At 45.6% G+C, this 15,147-nt stretch overlaps 1 long non-coding RNA gene across 2 annotated transcripts in view; it reads left to right on the forward strand.

The window, feature by feature from the left end:
* The first annotated feature begins 4,661 nt into the window (after window positions 1–4,661).
* Window positions 4,662–15,147, forward strand: part of LOC143810186 (uncharacterized) — a 226,163-nt gene continuing 215,677 nt past the window's right edge. Inside the window, exon 1 of one of the 2 annotated variants that reach the window (XR_013222692.1) lies at window positions 4,662–4,797. This is a non-coding gene — a long non-coding RNA (uncharacterized LOC143810186). Of the gene's footprint in view, window positions 4,798–10,856; window positions 10,979–15,147 lie in introns of those variants that run through there. The other variant, XR_013222693.1, reaches the window with a different exon arrangement.

Raw genomic sequence — 15,147 nt, forward strand, 5'->3', positions numbered from 1 at the left:
TCTGATGAATATAAAATATGCTTTAGTTTTGTGTATACAGCTACTGTTCAGACCTATGTGTTTCCATGATTAAGAACCATAACCAAAACCAGTGTTCTAACCAGTAGTCTAATTTTGTTGTCTTGACCTCCCTTGTAATGAGCTTAAAGGGGTTGCATAATAAAAAACAAGTTATCACTTCTAACTACTAATCATGGGGGCCGATCGCTAGGACCAGTACCAATCGACAGAAGGGGATTTTTTTTTAAATTCCTGACTGACAACTTTTATTCCAATTACAAAATGGCACCTCATGTCAGACACCCGACTGCCACTCCATTTATTCTCTACGTGGCTCCCGGAAAGAGCCAAGCGAAGCGCTCGGCAGCCCCATAGGGAATGGATGGAAAAGGGGTCGAGAATACCCACTGCCGCTTCATTATTGTGGGTATAGAATCATAGAATCATAGAATGTTAGAGTTGGAAGGGATCTCCTGGGTCATCATGTCCAACCCTCTGCTCAATGCAGGAGTCACTAAACCATCCAGCCTATGCCAAATAATGGTGGTACAAGCCTTCTGACTCCACCAATCAACAAGTTATCGCCTATCCTGTGGATAGGTGATAACTTATTTCTGCCAGACAACCTCTATACTTTTTTCTACCCTCAGTCTAGAGCAGTGTGTCCAAACTCCAGTACTCACGGCCCCAACAGATCAGGTTTTCAGGGTTTCCTTAATATTGCACAAGTGAGAGACCATGTGGCAATTTCTGATGCCTTGATACTAATTCCATCACCTGTACAGTACTAAGGAAATACTGAAAACATGATCGGTTAGGGGCAGTGAGGACTGGAGTTTGGGAAACACTGGTCTAATGTAAGCTGGAGCATCTGATCCATGATGTCTTTGCACCAGTGGCAGGTCCATTCTTCCACGTGGTGTCATCCTCATGGCTGACCCGTTCGTTTGGTTTCCTTGAGTCGAAGAGCTCAACTGATCTGCCCTAAACTCAACCATACGGAATATTGTTGGGATGAATAGAATAACCTAATACTACCTCCAAGAGTACCAGTTTCAAAAATCCAAAAGGTAGCCTTACTAGAGGAGATGATGTTCCCCAAAGTTGAGAAAACCTGGTCCCTTTCTACTAAATACACCACCACAACTGTCCACAGGCCATAGGTAGTATTGCATCTCTTTTCTATTTCCTCCAGCTGAACTGTAAAACCAGACCTAGCCTGTAGACATGTGTGTCACTGTGGTTTTGAAAAAAGCAGCCACATGCTTCCAATCCTGGACAAACTATGTAAGTCCATATGAATGACCATGGTTTGGTCGTGGAAGATTCTCAGCATGTCAGATACGGATGTGCTGTTTTAGGTTACTTTCACACTTCCGTCCTTCTCCGTCAGGCATAATGCAGCGGCGGGACGGATTTCTGGATCCGGCGAAATTAGTGGAAAAACTGATGCGACGGATCAGTTTTTCTGCCGGATCTGGCTAGCTGTTCTGGCCATTCAGAGCAGGTGAGAGAGAACATAATAATAATAATAATAATCTTTATTTATATAGCGCCAACATATTCCGCAGCGCTTTACAGTTTAACAGTTTCAAACAACAATCATAGGTAACAATGTTAGCAATACAATAAGAAAGCAAAATAAGATGACCCTGCTCGTGAGAGCTTACAATCTACAATGAGGTGGGGGAGATACAAAGTACAGGTGTGTATTCACAATGATGAATTTACAATGATGGTCCAGCCATCTTCAGGGGGTGGGGGGTAGATGGAGATAGTGAAAGGGCTACACACAAACATAAAATGACCTTGATTAGTTAATGTGGTAGGCAGCTCTGAACAAATGTGTTTTGAGGGAGCGCCTAAAACTATGCAAGTTGTGGATGGTCCTAATATCTTGGGGTAGAGCATTCCAGAGGATTGGTGCAGCATGGGAGAAGTCTTGGAGTCGGGAGTGGGAGGTACGGATTAGTGCAGAGGTTAGTCGAAAGTCATTTGCAGAGCGCAGAGGTCGGTTAGGCCGATAGACCGAAATGAGGGAGGAGATGTAAGGGGGTGCCGCACTGTGGAGAGCTTTGTGGGTGAGAACAAGTACTTTGAATTGTATCCTGTAATGAATAGGCAGCCAGTGTAACGACTGGCGAAGAGCGGATGCATCTGAGTAACGATTAGCCAGATGAACAACCCTGGCTGCTGCATTAAGGATGGACTGGAGAGGGGAAAGTCGAGTAAGGGGGAGGCTAATTAATAGAGCATTGCAATAGTCCAGGCGGGAGTGGATCAGGGCGCCAGTGAGGGTTTTTGTTATCTCCATGGAAAGAAAAGGGCGGATTCTAGAGATGTTCTTTAGGTGTAAGCGGCACGAGCGGGCAAGAGATTATATGTGGGAGGTGAAGGAGAGATCGGAGTCAAACATAACACCCAGACAGCGTGCCTGCTGCCGGGGTGTTATTATGGTGCCACCCACGGAGAGGGAAATGTCAGATTTAGGGAGGTTAGTAGATGGCGGGAGCAGAAAAAGTTCAGTTTTGGAGAGGCTGAGTTTCAGATAGAGAGCGGACATGATGTTGGAGACTGCAGACAGACAGTCATTGACGTTCTGTAGTACAGCGGGGGTAAGGTCAGGGGATGACGTGTATAGTTGTGTGTCATCAGCATAAAGATGGTACTGAAAGCCAAATCTGCTGATGGTCTGTCCAATTGGGGCTGTGTAGAGGGAGAAGAGAAGGGGGCCAAGGACTGAGCCCTGAGGTACCCCGACAGTGAGAGGAAGAGGAGATGAAGTGGAACCAGAGAACAGAACACTGAAAGAGCCGTCAGAAAGATAGGAGGAGAACCAGGAGAGAGCAGTGTCCTTAATGCCTAATGACTGGAGCCTAGAGAGTAGGAGAGGGTGGTCAACAGTGTCAAAAGAACATACACATTCTGGGCATGTGCAGTTGAAAAATACAGAATCCGGTGCCATAGGATTCCATAGGATTACAGCTAACGCCAGACAGCGCCGGATCAGGCGCTGTACGGTTTTTCGCCGGATACAAAAAACGTACCTCTGTCTGTTTTCTCCGGCCGCTGGATCAGATATTTTTGCGGGATCCATCAAAAAAAGGAAGAAACGTAAGGCCATCCTGCGCAATCCGGCGCTATTGCAAAACTATGGGTAAAAAATGGATCCGGCGGCAATATTTGCCAGATACGTTTTTTTACAAAATTCTCCAGATTACACCGGACGGCGAAAACCGGATGTGTAAAAGTAGCCTTAGGAGGTATATATATATATATATATATATATATATATATATATATATATATATATATGCTCCAGATTCGATGAAGTAGCAAGAAAGTGAAGATCCTTGAAGACATCTAACTAATGGAAATGTGGTTTCCTGAAACGTGGATTTTGACTTGAGTGGGTGTTAAATCTACAGCTGTACTTTGGTCATGGCCGAATTGCATCACAGGGCGTGAGGAAGTTTCTCTTTATGTTGTAAATAGCTATGGTTTACCATTTATTGGTTCTTCCTAAACACACACCACAGATAGGGAGGACGTGAGCGCACTCATCTGCATTTGTGCAAATTTTCTCTTCTTGCTTGAGCTGATAAATCTGTGACCACACATAATCCTGGCCCTCCTTTCTTGTAACATAGTCGTTTATTATAATCCTCCCCACCCCATTCAAAGTCATTTTAGTCATTGGTCAGCCATATCTGTCTTTGAGAAACCTGGGTGACAACCTATTCAACTGCCATTACAGCTTTCTGAAGGGGTTGTCAGCGGCTTTCCCCGACTCCCGAATATAAACAGGTGTAGTAATACAGCAATTGCTTTCCTCGATTGGTTTTATTTAGAGATATCACAGGAATGGATCAGCATACCTTGTGATTTATGTTTCATCTACATAACCCAAAAGATAGGTGGCCATGATGGCTGGTATCCAGCACTGAAGGGGTATTTCTAGACATTTATGCCATCGGTCAAATAAATGATTCAATCAATGTTGATCACTACCCTAATCCAATCCTCCCAGCAACCATGAGAAAGCCCAGACCCTGTTTGGTAGGAAAGTTTCCAGCCAAAAACTGTCTCGTGGAGATAACTAGGAGACCAATAATCCTATTTGGATCCCTATCACCTGAGATCCTTCCATTACGGCAGGGTCAAATATGTGCCAGGTTACCAAGCTCATACTACAGTGCAGATAAGGCCTGGTAGAGCTTGTGCCTCACAGCCTCGGACATGTCTACAGGACTGTTTGCAAGGTTTCGAAATGAAGAGCCTTACGTAACTGACCAGTACTAAATGTTACAACGATTGCAGGAACATCATTACAGGATCAATTTTGCAATTAAAATATCTCAATTAAAGGTTCACTCACAAGAACGTTTTTTTTACTTTGGGTTGTATGATAAATAGACATCACATGGACAAAATGTTCTAGCTCACATGAGAGATTTTTCACACTAATCTAAGGTCCGTGTTAAAACAATCGCACCCATCTGTACGTAGCCTAACATGGACCTGTTGCTCATTTTGGGCCTCATTTACCAAAACTGTTGTAGCAGCCAATCAGAGATCAGCTTTCATTTCTTAACCTGCTCTGGTAAGATAAAAGCTGCGTCGTGATTTGTTGCCGTGGGCAACCAAGTTTTTCTTTTAGACAGTTTTGTTCTACAATGGCTCATCCTAGTGACACCTTTTATATACTCATAAAAAGAGAAGGGTAATTAGTAACAGACATGAAGTCTACCAGGAACAGTGACAATTTGCTGAAGCAACACTGTGCTTTGGTGGCTGGTAAGGGTCATAGTGCTTTTTATGTTTATGTGACCTGGTCCCAGCATTCAGCATGTATGTGCTGCTGCTATACAAGCGGCTAAGAACAATATGTCATCTCTCGGTCAGCCAAAGGTCATCCGCACCCCCTGTGTGTGTGGCAAGTGCTTTTTCAACAATTTACTCAAGTTTTAATCCGCTTGGTACATGGCCTGTCATCATGGCAGGATATAATTGGAAGTTACATTGCACAAATAGGATTTCAAAATATTCTGAGAAGTCGGCGTATAATAATGCAATAGTATAATAACTCTGGATATTATGTAATTCTATATGAAATTATAACTCACCTTAAAGGGGTTATAATTAAGGAAAAATAAAATAAATAAATAAAATGCCATTATAAATAAATTTCTAAATACTGTTAGTTATCAAATCACATTAGTTTTGTCAAGGGATGTAATTATTATAGTGCAATGTTACACTGACACTGTCCTGGAATGTTAGTACATGTGCCTGTGAGCATGTGCAGGAGAAGTTAGTACAGGTGCCTGTGAGCACCTGTGAAGGAAATTAGATTAGTCTGGAATGACTTGTGTTCTACAAACCCATGCTGGCTCTGAGTAATTACTGTATTTTTATCCAAGTTCTTACATACATGCTGTTTAATAATTTTTCAAAGATCTTTCCTGGTACAGAAGTAAGGCTCACTGGCGGATAATTTCCTGGCTCCATTTCCTTTACTTTGATGAAGATAGGGACAACATTTGCCCTTCTCCAATCTACTGGGACTTTTCTTGTTCTCCGGGATTTTTTGAAGGTTCTGGCTAGTGGTTCTGTAATTTCCTCTGCTAACTCTTTCAGTTCCCTAGGATGTAATGCATCTGGACCAGGAGATTTAAAACCCATTTAAATTAACTATGTGTTCCCTCATCATCTCTCTGTTTATAGCTAGCGTGGATTATTTTATTCCTTCGATGGCACCGTGAAAATCAATTGATGTTGCAGTTGCTTTCTTAGAGAACACAAATGCAAAATAGGAAGTTGAAAGTTCGGCCTTCTCAACATTCACTTTACCCTTTTCAGCGTGTAAAAATCCTATAGCATCTTTGACTTCTGTTTTGCTTTTGACATCCCCCCAAAAGCCTTTTTTACTGTTTTTGGTTTCCCTTGCAAGCCTCACTTCATTACTGGCTTTAGCTCTTCTAACTCTTGCCTACATTCCCTTCAAACAGCATTACATTCTTCTTTAGATATGCCCTTTCTTTCCATTTAATACACTTTTTTTTTTCATTTTTAACAAGTAGTTAAGTTCTGTGTTCATCCATCCCCGGTCTTTTTAAATGCTTCCAATTCTTCCTTCTTTTTGGAATTGTTACCGATTATGCAGTGAGAATTTCATTGAGCAAAATCTCCTATCCTTCTTGGACATTTCTGTCCTTTAGAACATCCAGCCATTGGACCTTTCCTACCCTATTTCTGAGTTCCTTAAAATCTGTCTTTCTGAAGTCCAACCTTAAAGGGAACCCGTCACCCCCAAAATCGAAGATGAGCTAAGCCCACCAGCATCAGGGGCTTACCTACAGCATTCTGCCCTCAACAGGGCAGACAAAGTACACCTGCGCCGGAGCCGCACCCTGAATACAAGAAGAGGATGTCATCCTTTGAAGATGGGAGGCCCCTGACCACGACGCCCATCGGATCGGACCGCCCTTAGGTGAGTATAATCTAACCTCTTTTTCTCATCTTTCAGGATACATCGGGGGCTTATCTACAGCAGTCCAGAATGGTGTAGACAAGCCCCTGATGCTGGTGGGCTTAGCTCATCTTCGATTTTGGGGGTGACAGGTTCCCTTTAAAGTCTGATTCCTCGCTGGTTTTCCTCCTCTTGTAATCCTAAATTTGAGGATAGCATGATCGCTAACTCCTAAATTCCCAACCACCTTTACTTCCTTAACATTTCATCCCTGTTGGTGAGAATGAAATGGCTGCAATGAAACAAAGAGTGAAAAATGTAAAGGGTCTGAATACTTTCCTTACCCACTGTATGTATATAGATACTGTAGATAGATAGATAGATAGATAGATAGATAGATAGATAGATAGATAGATAGATAGATAGATAGATAGTAATAAAAAGATGGAACAGCACAAAACTTTTACTTATCTTCGGGTGCAGAGCCCCCAGACAACCTGTCCGCTGGTTGCTGACAGTCCATATACTTCACAAAAAAAGGCAGCACTCCATTTTCATTAAGATAATGTGCAGGAATTTATTGAACCCACATCTCCGTGCGACGTTTCGGCTCTGAATGAGCCTTTCTCAAGGCCGAAACGTCGCACGGAGATGTGGGTTCAATAAATTCCTGCACATTATCTTAATGAAAATGGAGTGCTGCCTTTTTTTGTGAAGTAGATAGATAGATAGATAGATAGATAGATAGATAGATAGATAGATAGATAGGGGCGAGGGGTCGGACATTATACATTGGGGCAATGTGGTCGGTAACATGGGTGGATTAGTAGGGCCGGCTGTTAAACACCGGGTGCAATGGGGTTGGAAATTATAAACAAAAGGGTAATGGGGCTGGATGTTCTACACCAGTGGTAATGGGGACGGTCGTTATACTCTGTGGACAATGGTGACAGATGTTATACTCTGGGGGCAATTTTGCTGGATGTCATACACCGGGGGCAATGGTGACGGATGTTATAGAGCAGGGGCAATAGAGCTGGAGGTTATACACTGGGGCAATGGTGCCGGATGTTATACTCTGGGGGCAATACTATACATGCTATACATCGGGGCAATAGGTCTGGGTGAGAAACATAAACTCAATGAATAATATCAGTGTCCCAATACTTTTGTCCTTGTAGCATATGGAGCGGCCCCCAGACGCAGGACAGCGGGGTACTCGGACCCGGGTCTCTCGGTTCTGAGGATGTCACGGTGGCCCGACCTGGTCCGTGGTCCTGCTAAGGGGCGCCCAATAAAAGGTGTAGGTGGTGGTGTAGGTCGCAGTAAATAATGAGGACACAGGGTTGCAGTCTCTTTACCTCTTTACTGAAGGCTTCGGCATCAGCAATCCAGAGCACTGCTAACAGGGCTGGCTGAGACCGGCCGGTCCAAAGGCACATCCAGAGTTCCCTTCACAGGTGGAAATCAGTGCCTCCCCACTAGCGCCTGGGTGTTGTAGTACGTCCCTGCTGAGCACCACGGGATAGTCCTCACAACTGCCGTGTATGTTTCTGTTCTTTCTCTCCGTCCCCCAGATGATATGGATAGGACGCACCCGTATGACGGGGTAGGCCTGGAGTTATTTTATAGGGCCCTAGAGACGCCCCTCTCCCACAATTTGCCTCTGTTGTCTTCATTAGGTGATTAAGGTGAGGCAGCCAACCTAAAGTTAACTGCCCTGCCGTTGGTTTGAAGTAATGCGTAGAGCCCAATACTTCCTCGGCGTTCCGGCCACCGGCTACACACCTCAGCAGGATGTTGCCGATCTCGGGGCACGACTCCTACTGGTTCTATCGCCTTTGTGCTGTGATCTCGTTTCTCACTTCTCCACAATATACTTCGCTTCGAGTCCTTTCTTAAGATGCCGCCGCAATGAAGTGCAGGCACGGCTCCATAACGATCTGTTCTTTCGCTAGGCCTCTGTCAGGATCCCACCCCTGACAGGGACCCCCCTGAATCCTCCCAAGCAACGCTCTCCTCTCACTAGATGTTACCTGGGCAACACTGACTTCTCCTTCTTCCTCTTTGTCCTTTTTTAATCGGATCCTGCTGTAATGACTATAACATATGTCACAGCCTGACCCCTACCACAAGTTTGATAATCCCTGCATGTTGAAATTCACATTTCTGATCTCATTGTTACTCTCTCAGTTCCAGCACAGTCCAACATGTTCCAATGAGATATTCAGAACTGGTCATTTTAAACCCGCTGAGGTGGCAGGATGCTGCTTGCTGTCCTGAAACTAATCTGTGCTGGATTTTTTCTGCTATAACTCTGCTACATTGTGGTTCTACTCTGCCACATCATTGTTCCAACTCTGCGACATCATTGTGCCAACTCTACTACATCATGGTTCCATTCTCTGACATCTTGGTTCTAGCTCTGCTAGATGTTCTATCACAGCTACTCAGACTGCTCTGAGCTAACTCCACTTCATCAGCCACCACTAGGCCAGCTCTGCAACCTCAGCCATCACTAGGCCAGCTCTGCAACCTCAGCCATCACTAGGCCAGCTCTGCAACCTCAGCCATCACTAGGCCAGCTCTGCAACCTCAGCCATCACTAGGCCAGCTCTGCAACCTCAGCCATCACTAGGCCAGCTCTGCAACCTCAGCAATCACTAGGCCAGCTCTGCAACCTCAGCAATCACTAGGCCAGCTCTGCAACCTCAGCCATCACTAGGCCAGCTCTGCAACCTCAGCCATCACTAGGCCAGCTCTGCAACCTCAGCCATCACTAGGCCAGCTCGGCAACCTCAGCCATCACTAGGCCAGCTCTGCAGCCTCAGCCATCACTAGGCCAGCTCTGCAACCTCAGCAATCACTAGGCCAGCTCTGCAACCTCAGCCATCACTAGGCCAGCTCTGCAACCTCAGCAATCACTAGGCCAGCTCTGCAACCTCAGCCATCATTAGGCCAGCTCTATAACCTCAGCCATCACTAGGCCAGCTCTACAACCTCAGCCATCACTAGGCCAGCTCTACAACCTCAGCCATCACTAGGCCAACTCTGCAACCTCAGCCATCACTAGGCCAGCTCTGCAACCTCAGCAATCACTAGGCCAGCTCTGCAACCTCAGCCATCATTAGGCCAGCTCTATAACCTCAGCCATCACTAGGCCAGCTCTACAACCTCAGCCATCACTAGGCCAGCTCTACAACCTCAGCCATCACTAGGCCAACTCTGCAACCTCAGCCATCACTAGGCCAGCTCTGCAACATCAGTCATCGCGAGGCCAGCTCTGCAACATCAGCCATTATTAGGCCAGCTCTGCAACATCAGCCATCACTAGGCCAGCTCTGCAACCTCAGCCATCACTAGGCCAGCTCTGCAACGTCAGTCATTGCGAGGCCAGCTCTGCAACATCAGTCATCACTAGGCCAGCTCTTCAACATCAGTCATTGCGAGGCCAGCTCTGCCACATCAGCCATTGCAAAGCCAGCTCTGCAACATCAGCCATCGCTAGGCCAGCACTGCAACATCAGTCATTGTGAGGCCAGCTCTGCAATATCAGCCGTTATTAGGCCAGCTCTGCAACATCAGCCATTATTAGGCCAGCACTGCAACATCAGTCATTGCAAAGCCATCTCTGCAACATCAGTGATTGCAAAGCCAGCTCTGCAACATCAGCCATCGCTAGGCCAGCACTGCAACATCAGTCATCGCAAAGCCATCTCTGCAACATCAGTGATTGCAAAGCCAGCTCTGCAACATCAGTCATCGCGAGGCCAGCTCTGCAACATCAGTCATCGCTAGGCCAGCTCTGCTACATCAGTCACCTGATCAATCATCAGGTTTTGTATGCTTTATGGCCAATGTGAACATGTGTTTATGTGCTGCATGTATACCAACTTAAACCAAACTCAATTTTTCTTTCTCTGTAATTTTGCTTTCTGTGCAAGCCGGGGTGTGGCCTTCCTCTCCTGAGCTGGAAATTACATTTAAAGGCTTCTCCAGACTGGTGTCTATATATTGGGACCCGATCCTTTTGTTCGCCCTTATTCACACACCGAGGTCAACTCTGGCACATGGTAAGGTTTTTAATATTAGGCAGTGTAGGACCTCCTGATCAGGGGCACCTTGACGACGTTAGGATGGCTTTTATGCTATTTTTGATCAAAAACAGTACTACTAAGGACCTTGTGTTATTTAAATGCACTTTTGCTTTTTACTTACTTAGATACAGCAGGGTTTATGCTCATTTTTTTTTTTGTAGGTTTGGTATGCTTTATGGCCAATGTGAACATGCGTTTATGTGCTGCATGTATACAAACTTAAACCAAGCTCAATTTTTGTTTTTTTTACATCTGTCACTGCTCTTTTAACCAAGCTACACCAGTGTGGCATGTCCTCTGTACTTTAACATCAGTTCACTGAGACTCACCTGCTGCACCAGCTCCACCTTTCCGTATTGCTCAAAAACTGCTCATCTGGTCCAGGGACGTCAAAGATCCTCCTGACCAGGTGAGACATAAAATTGATGTCTAAGAAAGTTCTTACTGTCTGCGGTTATAAAAATCAAGATCAGTTTTCCTTCCATTGCTTAATTTCTCCCTTTTCTCAGCAGAGCTTGTAATGTAATATCTATGTGTTTCTTTAGAAACTTCTAAATATTCCTATGCCAATATGAACTGCACCTTGTTTCTAAGAAGAATAAGCGGATCCTCTCGGGTCTTACAATTATTGTAAACAGATTAATTATTATTATGCATCTTGTTCTTCAGAAACTCAATCCAGTAATGTAATTTGCAGTAATAATTCTGTTACGTTTTACTGATAGGATTAGGTTTCACAGTTGCTGCTATGTAGACAACTTGTCTTATCCTTGTGCTGATGTAATTTATTGTCCCTGTGTCCATTACTGCACATGATCCATTCTGGAGATGACAGTGAAATGTAACTCATATTGGATTGTAATAATCCCATGGCATCCATTGGATTTTACATTGGCTGGTGATCGCTGTATGGGAACAGAATGATGACCATATTAAAGTGATTTGGCACAGCGCCGGGCCGCGTAATCCCTGCTCTTCCAGATGGACATTTAGCTACTTTATTTGCCTTAGTGCCACAGTTAGGCCATGGTTTGTTTTTTTACGGCCTTCAGCTCGATCTCGAGCCATGATGACTTTATTGGTGGACATGTAGAAAAGCCGCGGAGACACCATCACGTGTTTCTCAACGCAAGCAATGAATAGCCAGGTCTTTCACCGGGAAGGAACAACCACGGGAAGGGCAGCATCCAATAAAGGAAAACCACCTATGCCATTTTCCTTTATTGGATGCTGCCCTTCCCGTGGTTGTTCCTTCCCGGTGAAAGACCTGGCTATTCATTGCTTGCGTTGAGAAACACGTGATGGTGTCTCCGCGGCTTTTCTACATGCATTTGCATATTTCCCTTTAGGGATGGGGGCAGTGTTCTGGATCACTGCGTTGAGAAACACGTGATGGTGTCTCCGCAGTGTTGGATGTTTTGATCTCCCCGAGGTCATTCATCCTTACGTTTATTGGTGGACAGTCTGTAACAAGATCGATCTTGTGCAAGCCTCTTGTGCACCAGGGCTTTCTCCACCTTTATCTTCTTAGTATTAATCCATCAGGTTGCTGGTCTTCCTCTTTCCCTTGTTCTTTTTACTCTTCCGACCATGATGTCCTTCTCCAGTGATTGCTCTCTTCGAAGGATGTGTCCAAAGTAAGCAAGTCATAGCTTGGTGATCCTTGCTTCAAGTGACATGTCTGGCTTGATTTGCTTTTGATTTATTTGTTCTTCTTACCATTCATGGTATTCAGAACTTCCTTCTTCAGCACCACATTTTGAAGGTGTTGATTCTTCTTCTGTTTTGTTTCTGCATCGTCCAGGTTTTGCATCCGTATGTTACCACAGAAAAGACTAAACTATGTACATCCCCCATGCCGTCCAACCAAGCAGCATTCACCTATGTATGAGTAAATTCCCTGCCTAACCAGCCCTGTATAATGTTATTGAGTGAAAACAAAGTATTAAAAAAAAATTATAATATCCCCTTTTCCCATACTAATGAGGGCTTTTGACTAGTTAATGAGCCGTTAGTTGCCCCAAATTAGTCAGCCCTCTTTCCATGCTATCACGCCCCTATGGGCGTGTTAACATATTTTGCACGAGTCGTGTCATTGCCGCTCATGCAAACCTAGCGCATGCGCGCGCACATTCCGGCAGTGTCACTGCGTCTCTAAAGCCGGGTGTACGCTTTCCCGCTTCAGAGGTGCGCACTGCGCATGTCTGGAAGCTTAGAAGATGGCTTCCAGTCATACACAGTGTGCGCCTCTGAAGCGGGGAAGCGTACACCCGACTTCAAAGTTAGGCAGGGAATTTACTCATAAATAAGTGAATACTGCTTGGTTGGAGGGTATGGAGGACCTGACAGGTTCCCCTTAAAGACCTTGTCCAGTGACTTCATTGTTGATTTGTCCTTATGAACCAGATCTCTGCTGTTCATTCCCAATTCTATCATACTAACCAACTTTGGTATCCCAGTTCAGACATGGCGCTTCTATTCTTTAGCATAATGCATATACCCCAGCCCTGAGTTTCTCTTCTCTCTGGCTTTCTATGGGGCAGGTGCAGAATGTTTTTTCTGTGTTCTTTAAATGGCTAATATGATGGGAAAATTTACAAAGAAGAAAAGAACCAATCATAGTAAATAGTAGAGTATCTGGATCGCCCCCAGGCGCAGGGCAGTAGGGTACTCGGTACCGGGTCCCTCTGTCTCGGTTCTGCGGATGTCACGGTGGCCCGACCCGGTCCGTGGCCCTGCTAAGGGGCGCCCAATTAAAGGTGTAGTTTGTCAAGTGTTCGTGACGCCACCTGTGGTGTTCGGTCAGGGTGACCGACGCTGCTAGGGGTCCGCTGGGGTGATGGAATGGCAGCTAGATGGTGTAACTTCCCACAGGTGAAGTATGTCCCCAGGGCTTCCCTTGATGAGTAGGTGGTAATGGTGGATGTTGTAAGGTGTGATGAATAACGAGGACACAAAGGTTGCAGTCTCTTTACCTTTTACTGAAGACTTCAGCGTCCACAGTCCAGAATACCGTTCACAGGGCAGGCTGAGTCCGGCCGGTCCGAAGGCACATCCAGAGTTCCCTTTGCAGGTGGAAATCAGTAGCCTTCCTACTAGCGCCTGTGTGTTGTAGTACTTCCCTGCTGAGCACCACGGGATAGTCCTCACAACTGTCGTGTATGTTTCTGATATTCTCTCTCTCCGTCCCCCAGATGGTATGGATAGGACGACCCGTATGACGGGGTAGGCCTGGAGCTATTTTATAGGGACCCTATTGACGCCCCTCTCCCACAATTTGCCTCCGTTGTCTTCATTAGGTTAAAGGTCGGGCAGCCAACTTGGAATTAACTGTCCTGCCATTGTTTGAAGTAATGCGTAGAGCCTATTACTCCCTCGGTGTTCCGGCCACCGGCTACACGCCTCAGAAGGATGTTGCCGATCTTAAGGCAGAACTCCTCCCGGTGTTATCTCCTTGTGCTGTGATCTCGTTTTTCACTCTCCACAATATACTCCGCTTCTTGTCCTTTCTTAGGATGCTGCCGCAATGCGGTGCAGGCGCAGCTCCGTAACGTTCTATCTCTTGCTATGTCTCTGTCATGATCCCACCCCTGACAGGGACCCTCTGTCTGCAGCTCAGATGTTCCTCCTTCTCCCCCTGTCTGCCTGACAGGCCTTCTCTGGGTCGAACCCAGGTAGCTTCTCTCCTAACTTCCTATCCAACCCCCAGTTTTACCCGAGTGTGAGGAGTGGCCTAATAGATAGAACCTTTTGCTCCCCCTGGTGGCCGGAGTGTGAAGTGTAGTGTGTTACTGTGATACCTGGTCAGGTGAACTCCTTTAGTACCATCGAACGTACCATCACTCCCCCTGGTGGAAGAGCGACAATACTACAACGACCAGGACTCTGGGGCGCTGCATATCCAACCTTCTTCAAAATAAATACAAAAAATAGATGCTATATGGAGGTGATATTTCGAAATTAAATTTGCAAGCTTTGACGATTAAATACATTCGCTCTGACTTCAATACTGGAAAGCGTGCAATTGCTCTGCCCTGGTTACCATCGTAAATGTAAAAAAAAAAAAACAGTACATACTCACATTCCGGTGTCCGTCAGGTCCCTCACAGTCAGTGCGGGAAGCAGATGGCGAGGGACCTGATGGACACCGGAATGTGAGTATGTACTGTTTGGTTTTTTTTACATTTACAATGGTAACCAGGGTAAACATCGGGTTACTAAGCACGGCCCTGCGCTTAGTAACCCGATGTTTACCCTGGTTACAAGCGAACGCATCGCTGGATCGGTGTCACACACAACGATCCAGCGATGACAGCGGGAGATCCAGCGACAAAATAAAGTTCCAAACAATCTGCTACGACGTACGATTCTCAGCGGGGTCCCTGATCGCTGCTGCGTGTCAGACACAGCGATATCGTATGGATATCGCTGGAACGTCACGGATCGTACCGTTGTAGCGACCAAAGTGCCACTGTGAGACGGTACCCTTACTCAGTGACTGGAGGTGGAAAACGATTCTGACTCATGCAAGGTATGAAAATCCGCTAGATATCACAGCTGCAGGGCATTATGCAGGAG

Source organism: Ranitomeya variabilis, chromosome 2, assembly GCF_051348905.1.
Source record: "Ranitomeya variabilis isolate aRanVar5 chromosome 2, aRanVar5.hap1, whole genome shotgun sequence".
Classification (NCBI taxonomy): domain Eukaryota; kingdom Metazoa; phylum Chordata; class Amphibia; order Anura; family Dendrobatidae; genus Ranitomeya; species Ranitomeya variabilis.